The following is a 24,891-nucleotide window of genomic DNA, read 5'->3' on the forward strand; positions in this document are numbered from 1 at the left end:
CTTCAATGAACTATACATATATCATACATCATAAATCATAAAAAAAACATTTAATGCTTAATACATAAAATGATATATATTTTTGTGAATTTTTTGAAAGAAAACAAAAATTAAAAACAAGAAGATCCTTTAAGGTTGATATTTTTTCCAATCAGTAAAACAAATTTTAAAATAAACAACAAAGAAAACTAATTTACAAATGAATTATAGGATCATATCGGAAATCAAACATAACTAAGCTTAAAAGATTTCCATTCTTCGAATCCATATTTTTCAAGATTTTTATATGTAATTTTTTCCAAATAACCAAAATTTTAAAAACTCATAACTAATCCAAAAGACCATTAATTTTGATTCGGAAAGCTTTCATGTATAAGTTTTTAGAACGTTTATAAATCTGCACACTCAATTTTAAAATTTTAAAATTCAATTCTTTATAAAATGTTTTAACGATGTAACCTCTTATAAAATTTTGAAAATTTGCGAAAATTTTTGAAAGTTAATTTTTTTACCGGACATGGCTAGATGAACTCGTATGTTGATGCTGATCAAGAATATATATGATTTATAGGGCAGAAATGACTCCTTCACTAAATTGGAAGCCTCTGACTATAATTAAAATACCATTTAATATATCTAAATTTTATTAAACCCAAATCTTAGGCTACTTTTTCTTAAATTTCTCCTAGTGTTATTTTGAATTTTTTTTTTGTTTTTTTTTATCTACTCCGCCCGCCTCGAATTGCATTTGGAGTGCCAGGCCAGAAATGGCCCAAATGTATCTGAGCAGCGCCATGGGGATGTATCTTTGTATCTTTCGGTGTGTTTACCTTTCCCTTGTTGCATGCCTCTTGTTGCACTTTTCGTGCACCGTTTTCATTTCGATTCGGATTCGTTTCGTTTCCCTTTTTTTCCCTCGATTTCTCTGCCCACTTTAGCTCGTTTTCTCCTTGGATTTTCGTTTTTTCTGTTTTTTTTTGTGGGCTAGGTCAGTTCAAAGTTCACGTGTTTCGCTCCTATTGATTGAATCGGTATCGAAAATCCGTTCATTGTTGGTTCAGCGCCAAGGCAACCTGTTCCCTGCCAACTAATAGATGGGATTTCAAGGAAAGTCTTCCCTTTCGACCAACAATTGTCTATTGTCTAAATTCCATTCCATCCCAAAGTTGAGTGCATTTTATACCTCATTAATTGTGAATTGCCTTTATGGGACATGCAAATATAAAGGGTAATATTTTTGGGGTGAATATTTCATCTATTTTGGAATTTATAAATAGACTTGTTTGTTTTTGCAGTGATTAAAATTCGTTGGGATAATAAATTAGGAATTTGTAAGAGCTCAGTGGAAGTTATATAAATAAGGAGGAAAATAATTTTTAAGTTGAATAGAAATTACAGTTTTTATTTGAAATTAAAAAAATATTATATATTAAAAGTAAATAGTAATATTAATTTAAAATAGTCCTCCTGTAAAATACCGGAAAATATTTATATTACTGAATTGTCCAAACTCCATCGCATACTTTCTATTTTAATTACTTGATAGATAGATTTATGACTTTTTTCCGTAATATATATATATATATATTTTTTTTTTTCTCCACTTCCCATAAATAAGGAATTATATTTACCTCTTCCATGCTATGCATTTTTATTGACACGCACATCATGCGAACGAAGGAGAACACAGCTCTCCATAAATATATATATATTGGGTAAATAAAATCAAAAGATAACTCTCAGACCCCCTCTAGAGACCCCTCTGAGACCCATCGTATTACTCGTCTATCCAAAATTCAGGTCACTCCGACAACAGATGGCGCTGCATGCGAAATATTTTTTGCAGGAGGCATACGCATAATTTCAAATTGCTTGCATCAAATGTTATTTTTATCCAAAACAATTTCGCTCCAGGGCGGCGGTAAGCTTGTTTTTTTTTTGCGTGAGGGGGAGTAGGATAGGATATGAGGAGGTAGTGGGGTCATTTTCTGGGTGGGTGGTGCCGTTGCCTAGCACAAAACTCTGTAAATTGTTGTTCTGGGGCAATAAATTGAAATGCACAAAAGAGCAGAAAATAATACAAAAAAAGCAGGGAAAACTGGGCAAAAGGAAGCCGGGTCTTGGCTTGCGTCTTTCTACCAAAAGCTTGTTTTACAGCTGCTATACACTTTACAAAATATTTAAATATTATTTTATTTAGGTTAATGAATCTACGTACTCAAAAAAATTACTGAAATTTTAATTCCATATTTTTAAATGACAATATTGTTCTTCTACAAATCAAAGTTTCAAAATCTCATAAGTTAAAAATACATTAATTTTGATTCGGAAAGCTTTCCTTTGTTAGTTTTAAGTTAAGTTAACAAATCTGCATACTCAGTTTAAAACCTTAAATGTTAAACAATTTTTGAAAATTTTAACGATGTAACCCCTTATCTTTTATTGAAAAAGTCGAAAAATTTCGAAACAATTTTTTCCTAAGCGGATATACCTACATAGATCGACTCAGCTGTTGATGCTGATCAATAAAATATATAATTTAAAGGGTCGGAAATTATTCCTTCTTTGCATTACAAGCTTCTAACCGAAATTTTAATACCATTCTTAAAGCAGATATATTTATCAGTATTTGTATATGACAATTTTTTTCTATAAATAAAATATTCAAAAACTCATAACTAAGCCAAAAATTCATTAATTTGAATTCGGAAAGCTTTCCTTTGGTATCTTTTTTTGGTTTGTTATCGAAATTATATTTCGAAATATTGTGTTAATTTTTTAAAAGATATTCTTCAAGTGCATTTGTTACTGTTGCTACGATTTAGTTGCTGGCCACTTGTCATGCGAGAAGGCAGCTCCATCTCCCAACTCTTATGCTCCCTCCTCCTTCTCCCAGCTTCTCAGCTCCAGTATTCAGCATTCAACATTGAACATCCAACATCCAACATTCAGCATTCGGCATCCAGCATCAGAAGCAGTTCTGCAACTGCAACTGGTCGCCTTGCCCGAGTCCTCAAATTGCCAGTTAGCCAATCTGCCGCCGCTTCTCTCCTCTGTGGCAGCCTCGAAGCCCCTCCACAACAACAAGAACAACAACAACAAAAAAGAATAAAGCCCCCCTTGGAAAAAAAAGAGAAGCGGCGCCCCCTCTGTATCATCAACACTTTGCCTGGCCACATTTTTGCAGTTGTCGAGTGGCTTTGTTAGCGATGCGGCGGCGACTTGCAACTTGTTCTCAATTTCAGGATGCTGCAGGGGGAGTGGCTATTTTAAGGCGGGGGGACGGAGTGGTAAAGAATCACTGAGAAAAATTCAAGTGTTTTGGTTTTTATTTTGAGACAAAACAGATTTCGTAGCCAGGCCAAGGTCAATAAAGTAAAAAGGTTCTTATTTTGATTAGGAGTTAAAGGTAAAGAAGGATTTTATACATAAATATGCCGAAATTAATACTGTAATATAATATATCGCACAAGTATCACATAGAAAATATTATAATCTATTATACTATATATCAAAATTGTTAATAGTAATAAACTATTTTATTTATTTAGAAAACCGATTTTCTTAAATTTATATGTTCCCTTTTTCATTTATCTTATATATCACTCAAAATACTGATTTATTGCATAAATATCTATAAAATATCGATATATGACATTAAATAAAGTAATGACAAAATATATAGAATATCGATTTATGCATCATCGATATATAATATAGCTTTAGTATCACATCGAAAATATTATAATCTATTATATATCAAAACTGTAAATAGTAATAAACTACTTCATTTATTTAGAAAACCGATTTTCTTAAATTTATATGTTCCCTTTTTCATTTATCTTATATATCACACAAAATACTGATTTATTGCATAAATATCTATAAAATATCGATATATGACATTAAATAAAGTAATGACAAAATATATAGAATATCGATTTATGCATCATCGACATATAATATTTATTAAAGAAATATTTATAATTTTTTATAAGATATTAGTATCCTTAAACCTTTTTAAATTTCCCTAACTTAAGATCCAATTTCCTTCCAGTGTACCACTGGTTTAAGTCCGAAGCTGGCCACTTTACAGCACGAAAGAGACAGGTAGTTAAAAAGAAAGAAAACCAGACAGAGACAGAGGGAGAAAAGAGAGAGAGAGAGAATAAGAGAGAGGGAGCATCATGTAACCAGATAAAAAAGAAGAAATGGCAATGGGAATTGCAATTTGAGGCGCAGCATCTGTGTGTGCGGGATTTTCCAGTTGCTGTTGTTGTTGTCTTTATTTTTATCTCAAGTTGTTGCTGTGGCATTTGAAACAATTTGAGCTAATTTCTGTAAATGTAGATCTTATCAAAAGAGGAGTTTACTCTCCCAGAGATTACCATGGAGCTCCAAAAAACACAACCAGCAAGTAAACTAAACAAGATACTGTGATTACACTTTTAGGGAAACACCATTTGTGGGTTAAGTGCAAGACCAAAAAGGATTGTGGGTTTTAGCAAAATTCTTGGTATTATAAATTGAACTTAACAAGGCTTAAATATGATCTAAAAACATTTTATTATCTTTTAAAAGAAACATAAATTCATATATCAAGTTTCCCATTAAATTATTTATTACTTAATTTAAGTTATAGCTAAAGCTTACATGGTTTGTGGCATTAACACCCCCCTAAATAGCTTCATTTAATTCCAATAAACACTCTTCTTAAATGCCGCTAATTACAAGAACCTTTTAAAATAGTAATTAGCATATTTTTACTTGACACACAACTTGGTAGTTAAGTCAATGCCATGTCTTAACCATAAAATAAATCACTCTGCGGCAAATGCAATTGAAAATTGCATCTGACATTACCATGGCGAACTTTATCAAAAGGCCATATAACCGTTGGTTCATCGTCATCAATTCTGATTAATGTAATGGAGAAACGGAATCGCAGACACTCACCTGGAAAGAAAAAGCAAAAAGAGCCAAAGAGCAGGGCATTAGTATAAATGAATAAATTTCACAGAGATCAAGGTCAAAATGAATCCGATACTCTCGAACGGAAATCAAAGTAATCGCACCCTTTTACAGAGCTAATCTTTCATCTTTCCCCCCACCAAAAAAAGAAAAACTAGGAGAGAAAACCGGGAAAAGCTCCTGCCTCAAAGGCACAAATAAAAACAAACCAAAACGAGCAGGAAGAAACTTAACCCAATTCAATGAACGTATCTATGTCAACATTGTGGTTGTTGCTGGTTGTTATCAGGCCATAAATGTTTCAAATACAAAAAGAAAAAAGAAAAACCTCCAAGAAATACAAGAAAATACAGAGTGGCAACGGGGAGTTAGAATCGTTGGGAATGCAGTGGAGACCATCTATATTTGAAACAGCAATAACAACTTGAAAATAAAATAAAACGCGGCATCTGAAACTAGTCTGGCTTGATATAAAAGTATCTGTGTGCCAAAGCGGGTGGCGCTGCATTTGTATCTGTAAGTGCACAAGTATCTGTGACTGTGCAAGAGACCCATTTCGAGTTCAAGATTCTTTTGTGACTGCTGTCTTTGGCATTTTTTCTACTTCTTGGATTGAATTCCATACTCCACAGACGGTAATCGCAAAGCTTAAGAGTATTTAAAGCTAAATATCTTGTAAATATTAACAAGGTGGATATCTTAAATATATATTTCACTTCAAAAGCTCAAGTAATTATTTAATTAATTTTCACAGACCTCTTACTCAAGTGTAACCTGCCCAAAAATAGGCCACAATTTGTATCTACTGAATACCAGGTATCTTATAGCAGTAAAGTACTCAACTCCACCATTTCTCCATGTCTTGTGCTTATTTTCTATGTGCCAGTGTGGATTTTCCTTATTCTCCAGCTTTTCACATGGAGACAAGGCAAAGAGATAGTGAGTACCCGAAAATACAACTACTACTGTATGCATTGTGAGGATTTCAATTTGAATTGCATTTGATGTTTGCAGCTTAGTTGGATTTGAAATGTGGTGGTGTTGGTGTTGGAGGAGGGTTTTCCCATTCCCCTCTCCATTCTCCTCTCAAACTGGTTCTAGTTGAAGAAAATCCAAAGCAAATGCTGCCATTCATGTCGTTCGCCTGTCCCCGTTTGCTATGTTTGAGATATTGCAATGAAAACTGCACACAGAAAGATGCTCATACACAGAGGGAAAAATGTGTCTACTCGAGAGGAGATTAAAGGAAGATTTAGTAGAGTATTCATAAGTATTTTAATTAATATTAAGAGAATTATAGGAATACGGGGGAAGTATTTAAGAATTCTTTAAGCCTTTGCTTAGACCACTCTTACATTAGGATTTTAAAGTCAAACTGCTTGGATATTTAGTTCACAAAATTTATTTATTTATTTATTTTATTTTAAGACATTAAAAAATATATATATATTTAATTCAGAATCTCAAGCTTGAAAATTGAAAATAAAATTAAATTACACTTTTTCTCAGCGATAAATATTTAAAACTCCTAAGAATATCTTCGGCTTTGCCTACTTTCTCCAATTTAATTTAATCCCTCAAATTTTAAATCGGTATACTGAATATATTCTTAAAAAACACTTATTTCAAATTACATTTTCCATATTTTATGACTTTTTTGATCAGTGTAAGCTCCATATCTAAACAAAACCACACCAAACCGAACCAAACTGAACCATCATCTATCGCTGTCTTGGCTCAAGTTGGAGATGGTTCGTTGCATCGACTTGTGCCACATATTTTGATGGAATGCTGGTGGTCTTTTTTTTCCTCAACACCATTGAAAGTTTATTAAAGTTTTAAGCACACATTGCATTTTTGTTCTAGTTCTTTGACTTGTCCTGTCTCATCCTTAAAAGTCATAAAGTGATTTTTGGGAGGAGGTTTTCTTTGAAAATATGTTGCTGAAAAGTTTGTTTAATTTACAAAAGACAAATATGGGAGGTTTCAAATTTATGATTTAAATAATATGAAATGTGTGTTAAGTTGAATTTAAGGTCAAAAGATCTTACATATAATTAATGGGCAATTTAAGTTTAAAGAACGTTTAATTTGTGTTATTTTCTAGTACTATTAAGAACTTAATTCTCATAAAATTTAATTTGACTAAAGAAAATTCTATTCCAAAATTTTTTCTAGTCATAATTTTTGTTACAATCTGCTGAGAATAGTTTTATTTTAAAGCTTTAATATCAATTTTGATTGCAAAATCATATTTATTATTATTTTGACACTCATCAAGTGTCAGTTTTTTAAATTAAAAACTGTCTTGTCTGTCTACTCTTCTAAACAAAAAAAAAAAAACTTAAAATCAGTGTCATTTCTTGGTCTTTTTCCCTGTCTTAACTCGTTTTTTTTCCCTTATATAGCTAGTACCCGTATATATATTTATTTATTTGCCACATGAGGCTAAGGTAAAGAAGGGCATAAACACTTTTCAAGGTCCAAGATTCAGTCGGTGCTGGTCAGTATAAAAAAGTGGGACAATTAAAACGTTGCAGAAATCATCATAAAGCGAAGATCAGGTTTTCATTTTTACAACAGCCCTTGGAGATATCGGTTACAGATCCATCTTCATCTGGGTTTTATTCCCCTTTCGAAAGACTTGCTTTATTTAAAATTGAGAAGGAGGCGGAGGAGAAGATGAGCCATCCTGGCCAAGTGTCAATTGGTTATCACTCATAATAAGTGATCATAATGCTGGACAGATGTATCTTGCAGATCGTTGAACCCATAGATACTTCCAGTTCCCTCCCTTCCTTTCGCTCAGTGTGACTCCAATTGGCAGAATACGCGGAATTCCAGACTTTGATTCGGTTAGGTGTACTCGTTTTGTATCTGCCAGATGCATCTTGGGTATTTTTAGCTTACTCTGCCACATCGTCGTTGCAGTCTCCACTGCACTCCACTCTCTTTTCTTTTATTTTTATTTTATTTGTATTTTTTTATAGGCCCAAGGCGGATTTTACCTCATTTAAACTTGTTCCTCCTTCTCCATTGGCTTTTAGCTACTTCTCTTGCGGCTTTTTCCCCCCTATCAAGCTGGCGCTGACTTCTACATACATCTACGGCCTTAAATCGTAATGATAGGTGGTTCCATATGCGTGTTTATGACTCCCCGGGAATACCCTAGATAAGTGGGAATTTTCTAGATTTTTTCCTTGAATATTAAGGCAGGAAGGACCAGGAGAGGTGAAGGATTAAAGAAACTTAAGTGGTCTGACTCTTTAATTTAATATTTGCATTAAGCTTATAAATGGTTCAACACTTTTTATTACCTTTTTTTGTCCTTTTCAGTATGAAATTTATATAGATTTAATGAATCTCTATTATCTTTATTATACTCTAGAGAAAATACATTTTATTTATTAGGCTTATTAAAAACCAATTATAAAGAAAAAATTCGTGCCACAAAAACATTGAACAAATGAAATTATATACCAAGCGGAATAACAAGGTTAAGCATATAGATTGAAAAGATATCATGGGGAAAACTAATAATTACCTACAAAATTAAGTTGAACAATTTAAAACGGAAAATAAATTATTTTGTGGCACGCTTTTAAGAGAGTTTGTAAATGATTTTAGTTAAATATAAACCAAAATATGTTTTTAAGAGAGTTTATAATATATTTTCTTGTATATATATATATATATATATATTTATTTATTTATTTATTTATTTATTTATTTATTTATTTATTTATTTATTTATTTATTTATTTATTTATTTATTTATTTATTTATTTATTTATTTATTTATTTATTTATTTATTTATTTATTTATTTATTTATTTATTTATTTATTTATTTATTTATTTATTTATTTATTTATTTATTTATTTATTTATTTATTTATTTATTTATTTATTTATTTATTTATTATTTATTATTTATACAAAGGCTCATTTGATTTTTGAAACTGAACATTTTTAAACAGCAAATAAATAATTTTGTGGCACGTTTTAAAACAGTTGGAAAATGATTGTTGTTAAATATTATTAAAAGAATGTTTTTATAAGGCCCAATCAAATATTTTCCCATATGTATTTAGACAAAGGCTCCCCTTTAATTTAAAAAATGAGAAACTTGTATTAATCAGAAACTTTTTTGTTTGAATTTTTATCTTGTAATTCCATTTCCCGTCTCTGAATTGTTAACCACTTCCCCCCTAAAAAGAGTATCTCTGCATCTCGTCAGGCCTTTCTTTCTGGTTTTTCCCCGCAATCTTCACCATCATCATCAACATCATCATCTTCATCTTCATCGTCATCGTCATCATGCTGTAATTGTTAGACTGTAAAACTTTGGCTTTTGGTATGCGCACTTTCTCCTTAAATGCTATTTTTCGTTAACATTGTTTTCGCCGTCAGCCAACAAGTTCCCCTCTGTGCTTCTTTGTGATTTTTTTACCATTGCTTTTCAAGATTAGTTGCAATTGTTAAGGTGAGGGAAGTGGTTAAGTTTCGTGTATATACATATATATGTACATATCTTTCAACATCTAATTTGTGGCTTTCCTCGACTCGTTTCCGTCTTTTTCGCACTCCCTCGCAGATTTTCCTCGCTTGGCTCGTTGATTTTTTTGACACTTCTCGCGCAATCTGTAATTTCTGGTTGTTTTTTTTTTGGCACTGCGAAAATTCCCGATAGGTTTTTAATTGGCATTTCTTAGTGTCGCAATTTTAATGATTTAATTTTGCGTTTTTGCCGTCAGTGTTTTGTGCGGAAATTGCTGTTTGTCGTACAGGTTGCAGGTTGTCCCGTTGCACTTTTCCACTTGGGTGTGTTGACATGCGTCAAGCCACCGAAAAATCGGACAATGGCAGGGAAAATGGAAAATGGAAATGCTAATGGTAATGGTAATGGAAATGGAAATGGAAATGGAAATGGTTCAATCCAGTTGGGGGAAACACGGCTTCAGTCAAAAAATCCTATTGTGGAAGTGTCTGGAAGCAATTGGCTTTTGGCTAACGACTTGGATTTTTTGGATTTGAGCCTTCTGTGAGTGTGATTAGCAATTTGGCCAAGGCAACCTCCACCTCACTTGATTTTGGCCACAGACTTGCTCTGGTTTCATTTCCTTTCTTTTGCTCGTGCTATGGAAATGTTGGGGTATCTCTCTCTGGGAAAGGTGAAATTTCGGGGAGCGATTTGCATATCGAATGACTCGTTGGGGATCGACACATTCATTATGAGGCGGTGTTGAAAACTTCACAGGATTTACATCAGGCCAAAAAGGCGGCTGAGAGTTGGTAGGGAAAATGCCTTTACTGAGGCGGATTTTTAAGTTTTATTGGTTGTATAACCAAAAAATTCTTTAAGGAACTTTAATGGTATTTTTATTGTTATATTTTGTAGAGATAATCAAGATTACAAGAGCATAAAATGGTTTTTCAGATTTTTAAGTCTACTAAATTTTATGTGTACTTAAGAACTTGCTAATAACTAATAAAAAATCGTATTCTAATTCAAGATCTTAACAATTTGTGACTGAATAACACCATCAAATAAAACTTCATTAAATATAGAATCTTTCTCAGAAACTCATAATTTTCGGCAATTTTTAAATATTTTAACGATACAAAATTTTTGAAATTTTTGAAAAAATCGAAAAAAAATTTTCTCTTTAAAATAAAGCTAGATAAACTCGGCTGTTAATTCTGATTAAGAATATATATGATTTATAGGGTCGGAAATGACTCCTTCACAGTCTTTCAAGCTTCTGACTAAAACTAGAATACCTTTGCACGGATATAAATATCTACATTTTTACATCCTTCAAAAATCAAATACCCTTTATTATCTAATACTTTATTTCCTCAACAAAAATATTTGTAAAATTCATTAAATCTTCAAAATTTTATTAACACTAAATAGCAGTTAAGCTGACCATCAATTAGTTCATCGAAAAAGGTAACACACAATCACTCATATCGCTCTGGGATATCAGTAACCCAATTTATCTGCAATTTTCGAACCCTTCAACAAAGTGGAGCATGCTCCAATTTGTAATCGATTCGATTTCCCCTCTTTTACAGCGAACGAACCAATCTATCGCATCCGCAACTACAGACTACAGGAGTTTCAATCAAAATATCACTTGCTTTCGACACACAACAGCAGCCACTTGTGGCACAAAACCGCAAAACTGCTCAGGGGGATGCAAGATAATCGAGGGGAAAAATAGTAAGAGGAAAACTCGAGGGATACTCGAGGGCGTGTCAAGGGGGGAGGGAGGAGGCATGGAGGTGGGACAGTGCAATACCTAAGAAAAGACCTTGAAAAGCATGCAATTGCAGCTCACAACTTTCACCATTGTCGCCGCCGTCGAGATGTTGCGTTAATTTTTCATGTCACAGTCACAGACAAACGAAACGAAACGAGGCGAAATGAAGCCATGTTGCCCCAATCTGGGGCACTTAAAAAAATATTTAATTAATTAAGAAATATTTTATATATAGAATATTTAAAAGAAATTATTCAAAAGATTTCCAAGGATTCAAACTTGATTTGAAAGTATTAAAGGTTCCATTAATAACTCTGCTTCCTTAGCGATTAGTTATATTAGTTATTTTTTTAATATTTTAATAGTGTAAAATATATTTAAAAAATTCTTAAATATTTTTTTTTTTGTGTACAAAAAAAATCCAACTTAAAATGGGGATAAAACGAGCAGAAAAGACAGGTAGATATTGAGATTGAGTGGAGTCTCTTCCACCAGGCGGCGGCATCATCATTACGGGTCTTATCATCGCCGTCACGAAATGCAACCGCAAGGAAATCCCCTCAACCCCGCCCCACCACCTGCCACCCTTTACCCCCACTCCCCCCTCCCTTTGCACACCAATCCCTTCACCAACAATTTCCCTCTCAGCCCACTGAGATTGTGCCTTGCCACATGCAATTAATGTTTTGTTTTGTCTTTCACCAAAGGTGGCACTGAGGGAAATATATGCCTGTCTTGGAAGAAATATAATTTTATTTCATTATTTTAAACTATAAACTTTAACTAAAAATATGATATATTAACAAAAGTAATTTTTCTTAAAGGAATTCTTGTATTAATTAAAAATATATAAATTAATTTAATGTAAAGATTTGATATTCTTAAAGAACATACAAGATACCATTGTGTATAAAATATTAAAATAAATTAACTTATACAGAGCAAGGTTTTTTGTGATATTTTTCTTTGGAATTAATTAATTTTGAAATGAAAAAATATATAAAAATTTACTAGGTACATTTATATTAGTTGAAACTCAGTCTAAACTCTGTATAAACAAAATTCTCTAACAATAGCTTCAACAAAAAAAAAACAAATGTAAAGGAAAAAAGCACACTAAATAATTATAATATTAAAAAAATGTAATTTAATTATTTATTTTTAGTATTTTTACTATTTAGTAAGCTTGGTCTAGGCATTTTCTCTCAGTGAACGATCAGCAATGGTGGCACATGTATGGGAAAGGGGGTCGCGTTCTAGCAGCTTCTTCTTCATGGCATCCATCTATCTATCCATCCATCCGTTCGCTCGTTCGCTGCTGTTGTATCTTGTAGGTTTTGCTCTTTATAGGTAGGAGTTGGTGACCCACACACAGATACAACTGCTTTGCATATATATACTATATATATGTGTGTGTGTGAAGCCACTGCAATTGCATCTTTTTCTCGGCTTAGCTCACGTTTCTCGCTCGTTTCGCAAGCTATTGAAAAGTTTCCTTTGTCTCACCTCTCTCTCTACCCTCTCTCTCTACCCTCTCTCTCTACCCTCTCTCTCTATCTTTGTCTCTGTCTCTGTCTGGAGCTGTCAGTCGATTCACGTGTATATAATGCCCATCATATTATATATCTGCATCTCAATTCACTTCTTTGAAGTTTAAACTATTTTATTGATGGTTACGGAGCATCTTCATTTATACATTCCATGGGAATAGAAAAATTTTAAGGGTATATGAAACTCCTTTTTATGGTACTTATTTGGACGAGAGCTTATAAATTTCAATTTAAATTTAAATATTATCAGTGCCCCCAAATTTGTAATATTTTACTTAATTGAAATCAAACAATAATTATTAGATCACAAACATATTTCAATAACTAACTCTTCACCTCATTAAAATTACAGAATTCCAAGTTACAGATGAAATTTAAAAATATTTGAAAGATAATTTTTATTAGTAGCTATATTTGATTTAAAAAGTACCCCTAACTAGGTGGATAATATTTATATTAGTATATATTATTGAAATTAAATTATAACTATTAGAAAGCCAACATATTTCAATAACCAAATCCTGATAACTTTTAAAATACTAAATTCCAAGTTACAGAATAATTTGTAATATTTTAAAGAACATAATCAATAGTAGCTTCCTTTATTTATAAATTTTTCCACTCCCTTATTTATTTATAAAGACATTAAAGTTCATTTTCTTGGAACCGCAACCTTTATAGATTTACCCACTTATAAAATTTATAAGAACCTAGAAATAAAATCCAAAAACTTGTCTCCCTTTTTTATTTCCCATTTTGCATGATTTTTTCTTACTTTAATTTCCATTATTTTACACCTTAGCTTTAGAACTGTTTAATATTTATTTTTCGGGCACTTCCTCTTTGTCTATCGTCTGCGAATTTATTTTTATTGTTTTCCAAGTCTGAGCAAGAGATTTATGCTCTTACCATAACCATGTTTTTTTTCTTCCCCATTTTTACATACATTTATTGATGCAAGGTGAGGGGAATGCAATTTTTATGACAAAATTTATTAAAAGTGATTTTTTATGGATTGCCATTTAAAATATATACATACAAGAGCTGAGTTTGGGGAATTATGGTTTTAATTTTTATGGTGATCAAGTCTGGTTTTATTTTATTTTATTTTGTTAACGAAAAAAACTCGTTGTAGACCAGGATATATACTTAAATATTGCGCAAACTTTAGACATTCACATGCAATATATTTCCCATTGCAAGCCAGTTTTCCATCTTCGCCTCTTGACGTTTGTTTGATGTTTGCTGTTCGATTGGATCGCCAGCAATTCAAAGTTTGGACATTAAAATTTATAGCCAGCAATCGGCAAACATCTGATTGGTGAAAAAAGGAAGCCAAGGCAAAAACTGGACAAACATTTTAAACACTTTGAAAATAGTTTGAAAACAAAACAAAAACAAACTGCAAGAACGTTTAAATAATACTTGGCAAACTAACAAAAACAAACTACAAAACTAGAAAGTTGTAAGAAATTGTTGTGACAATTTATAAAGTTGTTAATTTAGTTAAATTAACTTATTAGATAACTTTAAATAGATATGCTAGTAGACTTAGTTAATATTTTTAAGAATTAAGAGTGTAGACTCCTTTTATTATAGGCTATACAAAACATAGTTAAATATATCTCTGTTATAGAAATGTGTCTCTTATAATTTCTATTAATTTTATTTTCCCCACAAATGATATAAATAAATTTTATTAATCTTATTTATGACACCCATCTGGTACCACCTCCTTCAATATCTGTCACTAGTTTTCCACCAAAATAAATGGCAGACAACTAACTTTTGGTATGCAGTCACAACTTCAAGACAACTCCACACACACTCAAAGATATGTGTGTGTCGGTGGGACAAGGAAAATAGATACAAAAAAAAAAATAGGAAACTGCATTGAAACTCATAAATCGAGTTTTTCCAATTTTATCCGACTCGCTCTAAGCTCTCAACTTCCTCCCCCCTTTTTTCCGCCCGCTTCTCCCTATATATATCGTCTTCTTTGCACACTTCAAGGCGACGCGTTTTTCTTTTCCAAGCAGATTTTTCCTCATCGACTAATTTTTCTTTTCCATGCACACTAGCACAGATACACAGATACAGATACTTGTATTTTCCGAGACTTAATCATTATTTTTCCAGTGCTTTGCTTTCATTACTTGTTCACACACACTAGTGGTGTTTTTTGTAGGTTGTTGTGTTGTTTTTTTTTATTAAAATATACTCTTTTAGGGGGTATTATTATTTCGGTAAAAAGTTTGATAAATGTAAAAAGAGAAATGTATCTTTGACCTGGAAAAGTGTATATTATAATAATGTTTAGAGATTTCTTTGAGCATCTAAATTAATTTAATTTTTATAAATTATCTACATACATATTTAAAAATTTTTATTGTAGCTTATTTATAAAAATTAAAATTAGTTAAAATGCTGAGAGATATTTTTATACCGTTGCAAGGTATTATAATTTTAGTCAGAAGCTTAAAATGCAGTGAAGAATCATTTGCGACCCCATAAATCATATATATTCTTGATCAGCATTAACAGCCGATTAAATCTAAATATGTACGGCTGAAAAAATATTAAAAAAAATATGTTTTTTCAAAAAAAGATAAGGGGTTAAATCGTTGAAATTTTTCAAATTTGGCAAAGAAAATTGACTTGTTTTAAATTGTGAATTTAGTATGCAGATTTATTAACCTAATAAAAACTATCACAGAAAAGCTTTCCAAATCGAAAATATTTATTTTTTTTGCTTAGTTATGGGTTTTTTAAATTTTGAATTATTGAAAATTTGAAAATATCTATCAATTTCGATTGAAAACTTAAAGTTATAATCGACTTCCAATGCGATCTTTCAATACATTTAATAAATTAAACAAATTAATTAATATAATCCCTAATCATACAATTTATTTATTTAAAAAGAGTATTAAAACATCAGTCCAAGAAAACTCCTCTCTGGTTTTTGTTTTTTTTTTTCTTATGGGTGGCGAAGGGGGAATACACTTCTTTTTTTCCCACCTCTTTGGGGTTTTTCTTCCGCTTCTTCGTGTTTCGTTGTACTTGTCTTTTAGCACTCTTCTATGTGCATTGATTTCTTTGTTTGCCAACGAAAAAAAAAACAACAACAACTGCAGCAATAACAAATGCATCTAAGTAAGTGTGCATCTGTATCCGTATCTGCGTGTGCGAGTGTGAAATGTATCTGTATCCGTAAGTTGACTTGTTGACTGCTCAGCTTGCTAGATACAAAATCAAGAAGCACTAAAGTGGAATTACATACCTTAGACAGAAGGTTTACACTATGCTCTTCGAACAGCTTCCCTTGACTCTTTGTTTTTTAAAGATTTAATTGAATGTATCTTAAGAATATCGGAAGAATTTCTCTGTAGAAGTATATTATTTTAGTAAACAGCTTAATATTACGATGAATCTTACCTATTTCTGTGAATAAAATATTTTCATTTTAGTTTCAAAGTTGGAAAAATAATTTATTATCATACATTTTTCGATAATTTTACAAAATAAATATTTACTGAAAAACTTTCCAAAATGTCTGATAAAAATACAACATAAACTGACATCTTTATTCATTACTTTTAATCTCAGTTTATATTTATCGGTGTAAATAATTATTTATGTCTGTATTGCTGAGCTCGCTCTCTTCTTTCACTTATTTTCTCACATTTTTCACCCTCTCTCATTCTCTTTCTCCGTATTTTCCCATCTCTTTCTCTCTCCCTCTCTCTCTCTCTTTCTCTCTCTTTCACACACTCTCCGCTGATCAAGTGCTCAATTATTAGGACTTGTTGTACTTCTTGGCTTCCATTGACCATTCCGTGATTCCGAAAATCGCATTCCAATGCTTCCAGTGAAACCAATTCCAGTTTTCAATTGGAACAGCAAAACGAACAAAAAAAAAGAAGTCTCTCTTGTATCTCATTCTCTCTCCCTCTCCCTGTCTCTGTCTCTTCCACTATTTTTCTCTCTGTCTCGAGTTCAGAAACCCATAACGCAGCGCAGCCACCGTCTCTGCCAACGTCATCGCACTTGCCTTGCATTTGTATCTGTGTATCTGTATCTGAGCGATCGCCTTTCCAGTTAGAAGCTGCGACGAAAGTATAAGAGCGAGCAGAAAGCGATATAAGAGCGCAGGCTTAGAAGAGAACCTTTGGGGGATATTCGAATTATTCGGTTTTTATAGTTATAAAATGCCCTACATAGTGAGTTTTTATTATATTAAATAATAATTGGTGATTTCTAATAAATCATTTTCAAGCATTGAATATATTTGTAAAAAGGTTTTTTTAAATAAATATTTTTCTAGAATTTATAAAAATATATTTTAAAAAGTACTTATAATACCTTCAGATAGACAATTTATCGAAACCTAGATATCAAAAACCCCAAATTAATAAATCCCTGAATTATCTGTTTATCAAAACAAGGATACTGTTAGCATACTTTGGCTCTTTGAGTCTTAGAAACAAAATTAATTTTGAATTTCTAAAATGCATTTTCATTCAGTAATTAGTAATTCATTTTCTTCCTTGAAAAATGCTATAAACTGCTATTGACAGAATTTCCGCAATAAGTACTTTTTCTTCAGCTCGATACTTGACCTTCAGGCAAAAATTTTAATTTCACTTAAATGAGTGCTTGGCTTAACAATTAAAACCAAAACAGAAGTCGAAAGTGAATTTTAATTTCATTTCTTGTCTGCTCTAATGAATTACCCCAAAAAAAAAAAAACAACAATTTGATGGCCCCTTAAAGTCGAGCTGGTCGAGAAACTGTCGTTAAAAGTTGAAAAATCGCTCGCCATAAAGCCAAAGCCAAACCCTTTTTTTTGCACTTAATTTGAAGAACAAACAAGAAAGGAAGCTAACTTCGGCAGGCCGAAGTTTATATACCCTTGCAGATAGAACTTCTATGACTTGGAATCCCAACAATATAAATTATATTTATTTGTGTTAAAAAACAATAAAGTAATACCTGCTTTCATTTCATTCACCTATGTATACATATTATATTTGCAGTTTTACATTCACAGATTTGCATTTTTCCTCTAAATCAAACGATCGTTTGTATGGCACCAAAATGTTAAAGTCGTCCGATTTTCATGAAATTTGAAACAAAACTTGAAACTAATAAAAAATTGATATACCTCAAATTTGATGAACATCTGTTGAAACCGGAAAAAGTTATAATTTTTAATTGTATAAATTTTTCGATCGTTCCTATGGGAGCTATATGATATATTAGTCCGATTTTCATAAAATTTTACACAAAATTGTAGAATAATATGAAATGGCTATATCTCAAATTTTATTAAATTCTGTTGAAAACTGAAAATGTTATCGCCACCGCGATTGTCAGTCTTCCGACAACAGCCACCGCCATTCTCAGTTCTCTCAAATTTCTCGATCGCTCCTATGGAAGCTATATGATATATTAGTCCGATTTTCATAAAATTGTACACCAAATTGTAGAAAAATATAAAATGGCTACATCTCAAATTTGATTAAATTCTGTTGAAAACTAAAAATGTTATCGCCACGGCGATTGTCAGTCTTCCGACAACAGCCACCGCCATTCTCAGTTCTCTCAAATTTCTCGATCGCTCCTATGGAAGCTATATGATATATTAGTCCGATTTTCATAAAATTTTACACAAAATTGTAGAATAATATGAAATGGCTATATCTCAAATTTGATTAAATTCTGTTAAAAACTAAAAATGTTATCGCCACCGCGATTGTCAGTCTTCCGACAACAGCCACCGCCATTCTCAGTTCTCTCAAATTTCTCGATCGCTCCTATGGAAGCTATATGATATATTAGTCCGATTTTCATAAAACTGTTCACAAAATTGTAGAATAATATGAAATGGCTATATCTCATATTTGATTAAATTCTGTTGAAAACTGAAAATGTTATCGTCACCGCGATTGTCAGTCTTCCGACAACAGCCACCGCCATTCTCAGTTCTCTCAAATTTCTCGATCGGTCCTATGGGAGCTAAATGATATATTAGTCCGATTTTCATAAAATTGTACACAAAATTGTAGAAAAATATGAAATGGCTATATCTCATATTTGATTAAATTCTGTTGAAAACTGAAAATGTTATCGTCACCGCGATTGTCAGTCTTCCGACAACAGCCACCGCCATTCTCAATTCTCTCAAATTTCTCGATCGGTCCTATGGGAGCTAAATGATATATTAGTCCGATTTTCATAAAACTGTACACTAAATTGTAGAATAATATAAAATGGCTATATCTCAAATTTGATTAAATTCTGTTGAAAACTGAAAATGTTTTTTTTTTTTTTTTTTGTAGAAATTTGCCGATCATTCTCATGGCAGCTATACGATATAGTCGTCCGATCCGGCCCGTTCCGTAATATATATAAGTGAGAGTATATAGAAGGCTAACTACAAAGTTTCATTCAGATAGCTTCAAAACTGAGAGATTAGTTTGCGTAGAGTCGGACAGACGGACATGGCTAGATCGACTCGGCTGTTGATTTTGATCAAGAATATATGTATATACTTTATATTGTCGGAGGTGCCTCCTTCACTGCGTCGCAAACTTCTGACTGAAATTATAATACCCTGCAAAGGTATACAAAAAGTGTAAATGTAAAAGGTTTGTATTTTCGTTATTGCAAAATGGGTATTTATATGTAAATAAATTATTCGAGCTACCGCAATCAATTTGCGTGCTAATGAAAAGTCATTAAACGAAGTGCCGAAGCTGTTGGCAATCGACCTTTATCATAAATAAGAACGTAAAAAAATATAAACTGGGGGAAAAACTCTGAAAAAAAATCTCGGAAAAATTCAGGCAGGCAGAAAAGCTAAAGAAAAACCATAATAAACCAAAAGGCGTGGGCTGAACTCCATTCGATTCAATGGGCCAAAAAGGCCAAGACCTTTGACGTGTTTTCTGCCTTTGATTGCGGCCAGTATTATTCTTGGTTTTCTTCAAACTCTTGTCCGATCTCTCTGCCTTGACACATTTATTTAAAATAACACACAAAATAAAACAACTAAAGTAGAAGGCAGGCAGACAACGCAGAAACCGCAATTGAAGAAACTGCACAAAAGGCTTGAAGTTTGTCAGCACTTTGACATGTTAATTACATTTACGTTTAACCATGATCATAATCAAAGCCAAGATGATGATGATGCAGATGATGATGATGATGACGATGATTTAGATGATGTTGATGATGATGAAGATGATGAGGTGACAGCCCGCATTGGAGTGGCAAAACAACAACCCACAAAAACCTGACAATCCAACGAACTGACTGACAATCAATTTTTGCTGCACACCCACAGAATGAGGCGCCTGGCAAATTATTGCAGCCTCTGATTGTACTTAATACTCACTGCAAATGAGTTTTATGAGTCCTCAGCTATTTCAAACAAGAAATTCCGTAAATTTTATATTTTATTCTAGAATTTTTAGAAAGAAATTTCTACAAACTTGAAGCCCAAACGTAGATCTTTTATAAATGAAATTTAAAACTTCTAATCTTTCTTCAAAAATGCATAGAGAAGTTGTCAGTCTTCATTGTTTTTGGTACTAATTAAACATACATTTTTTTATATTAAAATATATACATCCAGTTAAAATTTACTTGACTATAAGAGGTTCTTTTTTAACTTTTTACTATCTGTAGAAGTATCTCTCAAAATCCAGTTCAATCTCCAAAATGCGTCACCTGTTTTCTGGCTTTGAGACTTCACCCAAGACTCTGGTGACTGTTGGAATCTCTGGGTTGGTCACAAACCTAAAAAAATAAAATTACAAAAACCTCACAGAGAAAAAAAAACCCCACCGAATCTTGATGGATGTTGTGCCGCTCAGAAAAGATGAAGAGAAACGCTGGAGGATGAGGCAGGCCCAGCGTTGTCATTTGATGTCATCATATGATATGCAATTTAAGCAACAATTTATGATAGCTGCCTAAGCACGACAACAACGATGACAAGGCAACGTTGCCGCGAATGCAGAAACTCACTGAAACTCACTAAAAACTCACAGAAACTCACTGAATCTCTCAGATACTCAAGGAAAAACTCAGGGGCTGTCATATGAGGTGGAGGCGGCGGCTGATTGAAAGAGATAAACCATAAGATGCAAATCCGTAACGTTTTCTCTTTCCGCATTTTAAAATGCACTCGACAAGCGCAGGGCAATTGTTGTGACAAAAAAAAATGGAATTAAGTTTGGCCAAGTGCACTAGAGTTATACATATATGGTATTGATAGCAATGGCACTTAATTTCAAGATAAATAGTCAAGAAAAGCAGTCATTAAAACGAGCTCTCAGTAAAAATCTACCTTCTGTGGCAGACATGACTTTAGAACTTTTATTTATCATCAGGAAAGTGCATTTTTTTTCATTTCAGGAAAGAAATACTACGCAAGTTGCCATATGAATGATGACAATATATAGTAGAGATATATTTGCTCGAAAAAAGTAGTAGAGAAAGTAATGGTTGTATTGTTAAATACCTAAAGTATTTATCAATATTCAAAACTTCTTAATTAATACCTAAACTTCTATTTGAGCTTTCCCACTAAATATTTTAAGCAAGCTCTCGCTAAGGATACTTCCTCTTCTACTTCTTCTTAATAACCTGTCTTTTTTAATACTTCATAAATAAATAAATAATGTAAATTTCCTTCCTTCTCTTTTTAGTTATGTATTCTTCATATTTTCCTATATAATGCTGACAATATTTGTACATTCCTTTAGTTATTTGTATATCTCACACAGCATGCGAAATGTGGGGGATATATATTAAACTAAATAAGTGTATGTCACGTACAGGACATGTCTTCTTCGTCTTTGGATGCGATTCCCTCTGGCCCTCTGCGTGGCTCTCGCATTTCTTCGCTTAGCTCTCCAAGGAAGGTCCTTGTAAGCTCGTTAACAGTTTGAGGAGAAAGCGAGGACGATGGCATCCATACATGTCAATGCCAGATGCCATTTTGTGCCACTTATCAGCTTAGTGACAGCTTCAAAGATACACTGCTTCCGGTCGCTTGTACAAGTAGGATAAAGCAAGTGCATTTAGGTAATTTAGAAGGATATTTTTAACTGAGCTTATATCGGAATTATATAAAAATGAGCTATTATAGTATGTATACTTAACAACCTTTAAATACTAATAAAATTCTGGCTTTGATGAGGTGTATTTATAGTTATTACAATTACTTTTCTATCTATAAAATGTTAATAAAACAAATTCAACAATTTAGCTAATCTCATCTCTTAGAATTTTATAATTCATACCATTTTTATAGAGTATCTTTGACTACAGTTTGTATTTAGAACCTGTCACTTGTCTACTTTAATAACCAAACTGCAGCATCTGTTCCCAAAACGATGATGTATTGCCCTCAATGAAATGTCAAACGTTGCGTTGCCTCTCAATTAGTTGCATTCAACATGGCTTTTCCTATTCCATTTATCCAAATATATACAGAGAGATATATATTTATATAGATATATATATATACTATATATTTAACCCCTTTATCCCAGATTATGTTAAGTCGACAAGGTGAAACTTTATTTTTAGCCCGGCTCAACTTGAGAGCTGGCAAATTTTTTTATTGTCGTTGCCGAAATACCTTGAGCTGGAATGAGCTCCTCTGGCAACTCTGCCTTCACAGCCATCAACTAGGCTGGTTGGAAAAAAGTTTATAACTTCCCAAAACACAGAGAGAAAATAATATTAAACATATTAAAATATAAATTTAGTTATTAAGAGCCTTAACTTTGAAGCTTTTATCTTTATAAATAACAAGACTTTCTCACAGCTCTTAAGTTCTTAAGAAGGAAAAGCGTCAAACTCTTGCTACTTTTCTTGCATTTCCTTTTCTCTCACTGTAAAGGACACGGCAAAGGTATATATTTTTTACCACTTCTGGGACTTTTCACAGTGCCTCCCCCTTTTTCCACATTTTTCCCAGTGATCTGACCAAAAGCCTCCAGGAGGAAGCACAGTGACAAGAGATTTAGTTGACTTTTGTTTTGCTACGGAAATGGCAAAATGGCATGACAAAACGAAGAATGCACAAAAGGTATGAGTGGGCGGTTTCTAGTGGGTGTTAAGGTGGGTCTTAAGGTGGGTGTTAAGGTGAGTCTTCTGGTGTGTGTGTGTGTTGGTTTGGTGTGAAATGAAACGGACGTGCAGCTCCTGCATTGCTGCCTTTTGTCTAGTGCAGTTTTCTGTACCTTGTCCCATTGCAAATTGCATGCTGGCACGCCACGAGGATGACGACGACCATGTTGATGTGGAATCTTCTTCGTCCAAACAAAAGCCACACACCCAGGTAGGAATCCACACAGGACTCGAAGGACAGGCAAGGACTTGGTGGAATTTAAGTCTAGGTGTTTTTTTTTCTCATGTGGCAGTGGCTTATCCACAGCTCAGCTCGGTATTAAAAATTGTCCTTTTTTTGGGCGTTAGACATATGCCGGGGAAAAGCGACATAATTTTGATGTTAAGAAATCTTAAAGATTAAAGCAGATTTTTAGTTACCTTTGGTTAGTATTTTGAGCTTGATAATTCACTAACAAGTAGTTTAAAAATGTAATTAAAAGGTCACAAAGGAAGGCAATCTTGATAGACAACACAGACAGTAGTTAAATTTATTTAAGTATTACCAAAAAATTATGACTTTGCGGTTAGAAATTCATCCGTTCAAAGAGTAGTGACCAATATATTATTAATAATATATAATTAACCAAGCAAATCTATTTTTAAAGACCAAAAAAGACAAGAAAACCTATGTAAAAGTGTAAAAATAGTTCTTTAAAAACTGTTTAATCAAAGGTTTTTCCTATGATAAACAGCATAATAACCAAACTTTGCTTTACCTTTCCCAAATAATTAGTGTCAAAGGTGAAAATGGTTGTATTTTTTTCACCAAAACCTATCCTTTGCCTGCCACTTTTTCTTTTAAAATCAAACAAAGTCTAGATAATAAACTTCCCCCTAGGAAAAGCTCAAGTTTCTTCAATACATTTTCACCGTAAAAAGTATGTCAAGGTGGTGCCGAGCTCTACAGAAAAAAAAACAACTTTACCGGCGAAAATTAGATTTCCACCAGCCTCAATTTTCCTTCCTTCCCCTTACCCCTCGGCACTCAATTTTCCCGGCCAATGTGTCAAAGTGTTTTGCCATACCTGCCGGTACTTCGACAAAGTGCGTCTGGCAAAAAGAAAGTAATTAAAATTAATTATAGGGCAAAATGGCTGCGCCAATGAAGTTATTCAAAAGTTTCCTTTATTTTTATCAACACTCATATATACTTGTGTGTGTGTGCATATATATATTTAATAAATTTAATGCCCAATTAATTGCTCAACGCTTAAAGACGCTTTCGGGCAGCAAAAAGCTGGCCAACGGCGAGCAACAAAAATATTTAATTGCATTAATAACGACATTTTTACGTGTTTGCGTCTCAATTAGACGTTTTAATTAAAATTATGATTACCGTCGAGACGGTGGAGCCGGAGGTTGGGAGATTGCTAGAAGTAATTTTCAACTATAAAGACGGCTTAAATTTGTTCACAAGTCTTCGGTGAAATAAATAATTGCTGGTCCCTAGGAAACCGGAGTTTAACTTGCAATTTAATAGACTTCTAATTATAGATATAATTTATTATGTTTATTATTCTACGAAAAATATACCTTTTATTATAATTTTATTACTTTGTTTTCTAAATATTCTAATTGTAAAGCTGCATAAAGACCCTTGATACTATGTTTACTTAAAAAACTTTGTTTAAAATGAAATTCATACCAAACAAAAGTCATAAAAATACTCAAATATCTTTAATTCTTACACAAGAATACTTTTCTCAAAGAATTAAATATATGTAAAGTCCACAAATCTCTCAAAAACTCTCTATTACTTAATATTAAATTACACTCAACATGTGTTCTCCATTCATCTAACAATTATTGCTTCACATTTCGAAGAATTAATTGACAAAGTTCAACAGGATCTCTGTGCTGCTAAAACTGTAATCATAGAAGCTTGTAATGCAATTACCTCGCTGTAAG

At 32.6% G+C, this 24,891-nt stretch overlaps 1 long non-coding RNA gene and 1 pseudogene across 2 annotated transcripts in view; one reads left to right on the top strand and one right to left on the bottom strand.

Annotated features, from left to right (window-relative positions):
• The window catches only part of LOC147643685 (uncharacterized), a 65,217-nt gene that overhangs the window by 5,612 nt on the left and 34,714 nt on the right, over positions 1 to 24,891 (top strand). The gene's annotated exons all lie outside the window — the stretch shown is intronic.
• The window catches only part of LOC110181163 (uncharacterized), a 58,135-nt pseudogene continuing 36,757 nt past the window's right edge, over positions 3,514 to 24,891 (bottom strand). Inside the window, exon 2 of the transcript XR_015271687.1 lies at positions 3,514 to 4,956. The product of XR_015271687.1 is annotated as an uncharacterized LOC110181163 (transcript). The remainder of the gene's footprint in view (positions 4,957 to 24,891) is intronic.

Source organism: Drosophila serrata, unplaced genomic scaffold, assembly GCF_035046125.1.
Source record: "Drosophila serrata isolate PLE 108 unplaced genomic scaffold, ASM3504612v1 contig_249, whole genome shotgun sequence".
NCBI lineage: Eukaryota > Metazoa > Arthropoda > Insecta > Diptera > Drosophilidae > Drosophila > Drosophila serrata.